This window comes from Chiroxiphia lanceolata, chromosome 8 (genome assembly GCF_009829145.1).
Source record: "Chiroxiphia lanceolata isolate bChiLan1 chromosome 8, bChiLan1.pri, whole genome shotgun sequence".
Lineage (NCBI taxonomy): Eukaryota > Metazoa > Chordata > Aves > Passeriformes > Pipridae > Chiroxiphia > Chiroxiphia lanceolata.
In genome coordinates, this window is record NC_045644.1 from 161,560 (window position 1) to 171,634 (window position 10,075).

The 10,075-nt window shown below is 37.3% G+C and overlaps 1 long non-coding RNA gene across 2 annotated transcripts; it reads right to left on the minus strand.

Annotated features, from left to right (window-relative positions):
* Nucleotides 1–619: 619 nt before the first annotated feature.
* On the minus strand, nt 620–10,075 carry LOC116790471. Of its 2 annotated transcripts, XR_004358370.1 has the most exons (5): nt 9,951–10,075; nt 8,108–8,155; nt 6,115–6,295; nt 1,769–2,009; nt 620–648 (listed from the first exon to the last, which is right to left on the minus strand). It is a non-coding gene; the product is annotated as an uncharacterized LOC116790471 (long non-coding RNA). The 2 variants fall into 2 exon arrangements; XR_004358371.1 differs by lacking the exons at nt 620–648; nt 1,769–2,009 and adding an exon at nt 5,253–5,804.

The following is a 10,075-nucleotide window of genomic DNA, read 5'->3' on the forward strand; positions in this document are numbered from 1 at the left end:
TGCATGAATAGTTCACTTGTTTTCTCTAAAGGGGGATGGGGAGGTAGAGACTGTTTTTCCAAGGGAACTAGACATGTTCAAAGCAGAAGCGAGGTCTTAAACAACCAGACACAAACTCTTGCCTTTTGGGAAGTGTGTGAGTGAACAAACAGCTAAATGCAATCCTACCTGCAACATGCCTGAGGGGACATCTGAAAGGGAAAGCATGCATAACCCACACTAGAACAGAGACAAACACAGGCCCATATTCACCTGATTGTTCTAAGCGTATTCATTGTAGTTTTGTTGTTTTCTGTTACATCCAAGAACAGGTACCTAGCCCAGTAAGCTTGTAACTGTTTGCCACAGTTATCAAACACTATAGCAACGTAAAAGGATGAACATCTAAGAATATACAGTTTTCCTCTTTCTTTGCAATTTCTTTAATTGTTGCACATTACCTGTGACGGAAGATTACCAAAAAATACCACTCAAGCATATTAGCAACTTACCTTAATTAAGTCCCCACTAGCAGAAATTTATCTGTGAAAAGTTATTTATTCATACAGAAGAGTAATGCAGCCTTGAGACAGTTATTAGGACTCAGTTTTTTAATGCAGGCTCTTTAACTGAAGAGTTTCTCTAATTTATCAATATCTGACTAAAATCCTGGCACAGATTTTGGAGATAAGAGACACAAGAAAATTAAATTATTACAAACACACTTTCTAGTAAAGAACTGGACAGGACTTGGAAAGGTGTACAGTCCTCCAATATATTACATCTACTCTGTACAAACATGCCCCAATCCCAAGGAACCCATTAGCTCCTTCCTCCTCCAATGGAAGCTACAAATTTTTTCACTAGGGCTGTTTCCTTAGGCCAGATAAAGACTATATTACCTCAGATTTTGGAATTTTCTCCCTCTATCTATAACAGCCATGTGTTATCAGCAACACTTTTGTTACACCAAGGATTTTTTCATTACCTGCTAGCTGCATGTAATATCATTTATTCTAAAATAACGTACAAATGTAGTAAGAGATTAACATAGTCCATGCAAGGATTTGGGATTAAGGTACTGAAGATGCTGGTTCAAACCCCAGCTCCTCAGTCTTGCTCTGAGCCAATGGAAGGTTATACCTTTTCTCAGAATAACGCTTTAAAAAATGAAATAACAGTATTGTCATTTTCTCACACATTGGCCTACCCAGAGGTTCCAGTCCCTTGCTGTTTCCAAGCCATGTACATCAGGGAAACAAAAACCCAAAATCTGGCTATGCATCTGTCCTAATTTTAGCTGGGATAGGGCTCATTTTTGTCCTAGTAGCTGGCACAGTCTGTGGTTTGGATTTAGTATGAGAATAATGCTGGTAACACACTGATGTTTTAGTTTTTGCCAACTAGTGCTTGCCCTAAATCAAGGGCTTTTCAGTTTCCCATGCTCTGCCAGTGAGCAGGTGCACAAGAAGTTGGGAGAGAGCACAGCTGGGACAGCTGACCCCAACTGACCAAACGGCTATTTCAGACCATAGAACGTCATGTGCACTTTGTGCACTGGGGGGAGTTGCCCAGGAGTCCCTGATCGTTGCTGGGGGATGGGCTGGGTACAGGTCAGTGGGTCGTGAGCAATTATATTCTGTATCACTCGTTTCCCTTGGTTTTTATTGCTCTTTCTCTTTGTTACCTCCCTTTTCATTATTAGTAGTAGTATTAATGTTAGTATTATTATTATATTCTACTTAATTTCAATTATTAAACTATTCTTATCTCAACCCACAGGGTTTACTTTTTTTCCAATTCCTCTTCCCATCCAGACAGGGGCAGGGGAAGAGTGAGCAGCTGTGTGGTGTTGAGTTGCTGGCTGGAGTTAAACAATGACACCATCTTATTGCTGCTTGTTCAGTTTGTTAAATAAGTCAACCTTCCTCCTCACCCTGAACTCAGTACAAAGGGAGATTCCACACATCACCTGACGGGGAAAACCAGAAGACCATGTCTTCATACAGGTGCCTCACAAATCTGTCATTCTATAACAGAGAAAACAAAAAGACTGTTACACACATACATGGTACACAGGAATATGCTCACACCCACAAGGATTGTCTGCTCACAGGGTGGGTAAAACCCTCTCCTTTGAAAATTATTTGGGATCTACAGATTGTAAGATGCAAGTTCTTACTCTTGTGTGTGTGTGTGTGTGTATGTATACACAAACAAGTGCTTTCATTCTCTTTTTAAACAAGTATGCGTAGCCTTTGAAACAACATGGAATTCGAGATATAGATTTGTAAATTACAATACTAAGTTGAGAAATCCATTTAGGAAGCCCGACTTGACCTTTTGACTAAACTGTGAGAGCAAGTGAGCAGCTAATTTTGGCAGTATTGAAATAATTGTTTACCAGTGAATTAAAAGAAAGACAAAATTCATGTCTTTCTTTCCAGAGCAGAAACAGGAAGAGATAAATATTAAAAATATGTGTTGGCTGACAAGGTGACTTGTCCCCATGATTCTGTTTTTTAGAGGTCTATCCCCATGATTCTGTTTTTTAGAGGTCTTTAGCTTAAAAGCACTATCAGCAAAAAAGAAAAAATATTGTCTAGGAACTGCCCAAAAAGCTCAATCATACCAGGCTCAGAAAGTTGGTAACTGTAAAGTGTCTGTATGTCACCCCTTTTCCCATCACATGACTATTTTCCAGTCTAGTTCTTCAGTATGGCTTCTCCTCTCCTGCTGGGAACTTGAGGGGTGGGTGAAGGGAGAGAGAGGTGACAGCTTATTGAAAAGCTAGTGCTCCCTGCCTAGTTTTGGCACACTTCCTGCAGGTGCCTCGCACTATAGCCACAAAAGGCTCTGGAAGAGAGGATTCAGACCTATCAACAGCTACAGGAGGCAACTCCACAGCTTTGTCTTACAGGGTAACTTCATTGTCTGCTGTTCTGAACCCCAGCACAGGCACCCGCTAACGAGATGAGCCCCTTTTCCCTCTATTGGTTCCTTCCTCTGTTTCTCTCGCCTTTCTGTAATGATTTAACTTGATCGTATTGGTTCCTTTCTAGTGAGGATTGCTCCAACAATCAGATAAGATAATTGCCTGCAGAACACTGCTCAGCAACAACTATTACTTCCTTTGCTGAAAATGTCAGAGCAATTGAAAGCTCTTAGTGAAGTTCAAGAACAAGTAAGCAAAAAAGAAGCAGCTCCTGTTCGTGGATGTATCTGTGTGTATATTTAGCAAGTTTGCAGTGGCCAGCTCTCCTGGATGATCTTGCTTTATAAGCAACACTTTGAGCATATTTTATATTTTTATGACCTTTTTAAGAAGCTGAACAATGTAAACATATGCATCCTAATCCTCATGAGGAAGTATTTCTCTCATTTACTTCTGATTTGTATGGCATTTACTTCAGCTTTGGAAGACAATGTTATGGAATCACCTGGTCTCCTCCATTTTCCCCACTTCCATTTCTTAGAAACCAAACTAATGCAATTCCTTTTTAATCTTAAAATACTGTCTCCATACAGGAGATCTCAGGGAAAGCCTAGAGTGGAGTTATTAAATAGTGCTGTGAATTTAATTCCGTTTTGATTTAGTCACTTGCTAGCAACAGTGACTTTCCAAATATTCAAACAAGACCATGTTCAGTGTAGCTCTGCTCTGTACCTTTACAAAGTGACAGCTGACAGAAAAGTGCTACACCAAGAAAAGGTTATGTAATTATCACACTCCAAATCTAATACAATTAAAATACCAGAAATAGTTCAGGTTACTATTTAATTCACTTCTTCAGCTGAAACACATGCTGCCACTGCTAACAAACACGTTACACACTGAGGAACAATTCAAGAGCACATCCACAGACATTATGCTTTTTATCACTAAAGTATGCAGGCTCTAGAGATTTTGGATGACATCAAGATCTCCATCTACTTGACTGACAGTACAAATAAGCAAGAAAAAATCCATGCATTCAAAAATTTATTCAGAGCACAGTTGGAAAAACTGCATCATCCTTTATTCTTTTTCAAATCACATTTTTTCTATACTACCTGTACACTGTCACCAATAATACACTATCACATAGTCATAGCCATCAATTCTTTTTACTGTTAACTCCATAAAGAATAAATAGCTTTTGAAAGCTTCTTAAAGTTCTGTGAAAAGGAGGGAGAGCTGGATCAGCACTGGATCACTATGGGTTATTTGTAGGGAAATTCCTTATTCTCTGGTAAGGAACTCCAACATAGGAAACTATATGATATTTGTTTTTGTAGCATCATTGGATGACAATCACCCAAATCTGTAACTTATATCTGGAGAGATACAAGCTCCAGCCTTGCAGTATAATTCAGCCAGACTTGCACTAGTTTAACTACTTCAGAGCCAGATGCACAACTTGTTCGTGCACTGGATATTTCAGAAACTGAACACTATTTTAGAACTAATTTCATGGTTAAATTTTGTTATATAGAGCTACATTCAGTAGGCCTTGCTCCCTGATAATCTGAATGAATTACAGCATAGGTATCCAATTAAACTAAGCAGTGATTTCTAAAGTCCACTTTATAACTTACTCTGAATTACTTTAAAGCTTTTGCTGGATGGTATGTTTTACAGCAGTGAAGTAAGGATTCAGCAGACATATGAAATATAATTTCCTCTTTGTCTTTTCACAAAACTCAATAATTGCAAGAGGCACAATTTTTTCAAATAGTGACACAACTTATTTGTCAAAAATAGACTTGAAATTCTATCTAAAATTTTAACATCAGGAACTGTGACACGGGAAACTGAGAGTAACTGATCTCTCTTTGTGTCTGAAGCTCAGGCTGGCAGTCTGATTCTAGAGCCCTTGACACAAACTCACACTTTCTAGAGAAAAGCTGGAAGTGGTAATTGCTACTGATGCTTGTCCTGAAACAACATGGCCTTTGAATGAATTCCCTTTACAGGGCAGACTAGTGCAGTACCTTCACAAACACTTCATGGCAGTCCTGAAAAAATGACCATTTATAAGTAGGAAGCACAAAAGAAAACCTCTGCTATCTTCTGACAAGGAGCCAGGGAATGTAAGACATTCCTGTGCTCTTTTTCTTGCTTCTTATAGTCAATGCTCACAGAATATGGGTAGAATTAAAACACAAAACTGAGAGCTATGCTGTTTATTAAGATACTTTGCTGCAAGCAGGCAGTAATCCATCTCAAATTAAAGCCTAAAAGCCTTTCAACTCATATGTCATGTGCTTGATATACACAGGAGGAAAAGAGTAGAGGATCCAATAGTCTTTTGTGGATTTAAGCTTGTAAGTGCTAGGGTGCCGTTTAACCTTTAAAATAGAGCAAGAGTAAGCACGTCTCAAAATAATTCATTGTGTTAATTATTTATACACAGCTCGCACTACCAGAATGTTCTATTTTGTGTATGAGGGACTGCTTCCCTCCTCATGAATGAAGCAGGTAACCGAGAATGAATATACTGGCACAGTCAGAAAACATAAAGGTTTTTTTACCTTTACTTTATACTCTGACAAATACAATTGTGTGCATTTGGTACTACTTTTGGCTTAATCACTAAACATCAGCAGTTGACAAAAAATACATCCTCCTCCTTCTCTGAAGAAAATGGTGATTTTTATGATGGATAATTGGACACAATAGCTGTAGTGATTGCTTGCTGGTTGAAGCCTGGCTGATGAGTTACACACTGTCCTTCTCATTGCTTAAGGTACATTTCACAAAACATTATCTTCTTCCTGTTCTAGAGGATTTTCTGCCAAAAAACTCTTTTTATCACTTCCTCCCTTTATGTTGCTTTCATTATCTATATGCAAGAAATGGAGATTAGAAAGCAGCAGTTCTGTATAAAGGTACACTCCTCTCAGCACAACATCCAGCGAGTAGGCAATGTTTCCAGTAGACAACATGCATATTTTCTAATAAATATACAAATCCTGACAGAAATCGAGACTCTGACACTGAAGTCTATTCTTAAACACAATTCCAGTTATGCTCCATCAACCCATAACTTTTCTTACTCTATCATAATGAAATACACCTTATCAATCCACCATAACCAAACAGAGTTATGCAATTCCATCAGTGCAATTAATGCAAGAAAGAGATGGACTTACTGGAGTGAGTCCTGTGCAGGTGATTAAAGGACTGGAGTGTCTTTCATAAAAGGAGAAGTTGAGACAGCTGGAACTCTTCAGTCCAGAAGAGAGAAGGCTCAGGGAGCGATCATCAATGTGTATAAATACTTGATGGGAGGGAATGAAGAGGAGGAAGCCAGACCCCTCTCAGTAGTTCCCACTGGCAAAACAAGAAGCAATGGGCACAAATGTAAAACTAGTACATTCAGTGTAAGATAAAAATACAATTTTTGCTGTGAGTGTGGTCAAACACTGGAGCAGGTGGCCCAGACAGGTTATGGAGTCTCCCTCTCGGGAGATATTCAAAACCTGAATGGTCCTGGGCAAGCTGCTTGAATGGACTCTGCTTGAGCAGGTGAGACGGAGCAGGTGATCTCGAGGGCACTCTTCCAACCTAAATTTCTGTAATTTACATCACAGTATTGCTTCAAGAAAGAAAGAACAATTTTGTGAAAATTCATTTGAGAGCTGTGCACTTGTGCTCTATCTGAAATACTGTGTTAATATTAAACAGCATTTTCTTCTACTAGTCATCATGTTCATTACCTTATTTATTTTGTGTAGTTTTCAATTTTTCTGTAGAACCAAAACTATTTTCCAAACCCATCACATTCAGAAATAGAATATTTCTACATTTGCTCATATGTATCTGGATCTTGAAGTACATTTATCAATATTTGAAGAAGATAATGAAGGGAGGTTTTGTATTAGAAGCATTCTCTGTCTCTTAAGTTTGTATAAGCCACTGCTTCATTTTAGAAAAAAAGTCTGAAACTAATTTGAAATCTGAACTAATCCCCTCTGTGCCATGCCTGGTTATTTCTCCAACAGTCACATCTTTTCCAAAAAACTACAAACTCACCAGACTGACCTTATGGTCACAGAACTCTTTAATTTCAAGCCATTCTGTCAAAATAGCTATGGATTTACAAGTCTCATTGGCTTCCAATGGAAGTCAAAGGTGCCCAAGCTCACTCAAAATCTGCTGCTTTGAGACAAACCTCACAGCTAGCTTTTAATACAATTCTATCAGTACACAAAATTTATAAAAACTGTATTTCATGGATGAATACACCCCCAAGCAGTAATATCAGTCAATAGGTTCTTTTCCAACAAAATAAGGCATATTTCATTGCATCAGCTGGATGTTATTCAAACATATGGCTGAGTGTCTTACATGGAACTGTATTCTTCAGAGCTAAGACTCTGAAAAGATTTTCAGCTTACAATCGCACCTACCTTCAAAAATGTGAATATTTTTTAAGAAGATATACAAGCAATATTTCCTTTTCCTTTTTTTTTTAATTAACTGAGTCTTGAACCGAATGAAATAATTAAAGATAACAATGGAAATAGGGGAAAACAAATTTTATCTCCACAGCTCACACATTGTTCCCTAGCCTCAGGGGAACTATTTAAATCTTGTTTATAAGAGAAAAAGATTCAAAGTGGTTATAAATGCCCTATAACTTTCATAAAAGATTTGAAAATTCTTGGGATGTTGTACAAAAAAATACCACAACAGAAGGCTTTTTGAAAAAAAAACAACAAACAAACAACATATTTTTGAATTAAAGAAACCTAAATTAGTGGAATGGAAAAAAATGAAGTCAGTTATAAATTCATATGATCTTATGGGCTTATCACAAAATGATAGTCAAGCTTCTGCTCCAGATGGTGCAATAGTGTTTGTAACATCCACTTTGAACTGCAATCTAGTTATGTGTCAAGCAGGAGAGTCCATTATTCACTGCATCAGTGCTGGGGAAAGAAGGTTAAAAGTTCAAGACATGCCCCAAGCGATTAAGGTTGTAAAAATCAGGAGATATACCATGGGGAAAAAAATGCCACTCTTCTTCCATACTCAGTTTGTTCCGAAAAAATGTGTTTAAGCAAAAAAAACCACAAACAAACCAACGTAGAGGATGCAGGAATGCCCCAATTTTCTATAGTAAAGTAAAGCAAAAATTACCTTTTTATCTGGACTCCTTAAACCCCTCTGCTATCAGCTTCACTTTTCCTAGAAAGAAATATAAAGGCTTCTGTTAAAATCTGCCCACAAGTTACAGGACTTGAGAACTCAGTTAACAGTATTTCTCACTCCTTGGGACATTCATTTCAACTATTACATACTTGTAGCTAACTCAGATTTCAAACTCTTTTCCAAGCATTCTCCAGATCACAAGTCCATCTGCACTAGTCAGGATTCACTTCTTGTCGTGTAAACCTTTGCTCTGCTAACCAGTAACATAACCTACAGATTGCTTCCAAACACTCCAAAAGCTTCTATATTTGGAACTGGAAGTGTTGCTCTCAAATACTTGAGCAAATTTAGGTTTCTAGTCCAATATAAAAGGAAAGAAGAAGATGCAAAGCCTGAGGGGTAAAGCTAAAAAAATTTGCATTAAAGAAAACCCCTTCAGCAAAATTCTTTATAGTGAGAGTAATGAACAGATTTTTTTACAAAAAAAGAAAAAAAAGGTGCTTTGATGCTCAGAACTTTTGAAAAGGTATGAAGTCATTCTTTTCAGAAAGTTATCTTCTTCCAACAGACAGGTAGAAAAAAGTAGTTCCATTCTAATACATTTTCTGTCTGCTGTTTGAACTACAGGTTCAAACTAGAACAACGAGAAAGCCACTCTGACCATGAAGAGTGATGACAAACAAGAATAAACTCTGCTGATTTATGTAAAAGTAAGTTTTGCTTTATTAGTAATTATCTATCCTCAGAACTAGAAAACTGAAGTACATGTTCCCACTTTCCTAACTCTGTTCATCTGCAAGTTTATTGCTGGTTTGTATAAATTGCAAATGTATTATGGCCATGTTGCTACATCCTTTTTGAAATTAAGTCAATCCCTCATAGGCAGTAACTGATGTATGAGCATACATTTTCATGTCATAGAAAATATTTAATATGAATTTCACAGAGACTGATAACATTCAGACTGGATATACTTGTGTGTTAACATTTCAGAGTATGATATTGACAATGTACACAGAAAAAATCCCTGTAATCCATCATGGCAGGGTCCTTGAACTAGGTAGGTTTTAATAATGCCTTAAAGCTCATAACAGTTACTTCAAAATGCATGAAATTTTGTAGCAAACTCCTGATATCCAAGAATAAAGCCTAGCATTCATGTGGACTACATTAAAAAAAAATCTAAACACCACAAAACCTATTTGTATCACAGAAATTTGAGGGCAATCTTCTGCAAGCTCAAAAACTTGTCTTTAAATAGTGTGTGTTCCAAATCACCTTTAGAGTGATAAATCAAAGCCTCTGAGCTCTCACACTGCAGTTCAGCAGGCTCCTTTGGAGAAGGCCAGGCTCACCCTTGCACAGCAGGAGCTGAACAGACCCACAGGAAGAATCCTCAAACTTTAGAAAGAAATTAGTACTAAAACCCACTCAACTTGAAGGAACCACTGGAGCAGAGAATGATTACTCAAGGCAAATGAACTCTCATATGGGTACTCCGGAAATTAAAATAATAGTGCTGGGGGGGAGAAAGACTTCAGTAATTATTAGAAATTTCCAAATATGCAATATATATATTACTTAAGTTCTTAGAAGTTTTTTATCTGGACTCAAAGTCCAGTCTAAATGTGTTCAGCCACGTCCAAGGACAGAATCTTTTGTTTACTCTTACACACATATTTAGTTTTGTTACTGGAGTCTATTCTTTATAGAACACAAAATATTAAAAATTAAAAGAAACACTACAGAAGCATTTTAGATATAAAAAGAAAAAAAATGAAAATTTCTTTTTTATTTAAGAAATTAAAATGCCTCAAAAGCAGTAATGTACCTGTACAAAAGTACTTGTATCACCAAGCTAAAAAGACAATCCTGATTTTATCGGAAATGTGGAGTTTTTACATACTCAGAGTTGACTTCAAAGAAGACCCTGTCAGTGGCATAAGCACACATTAC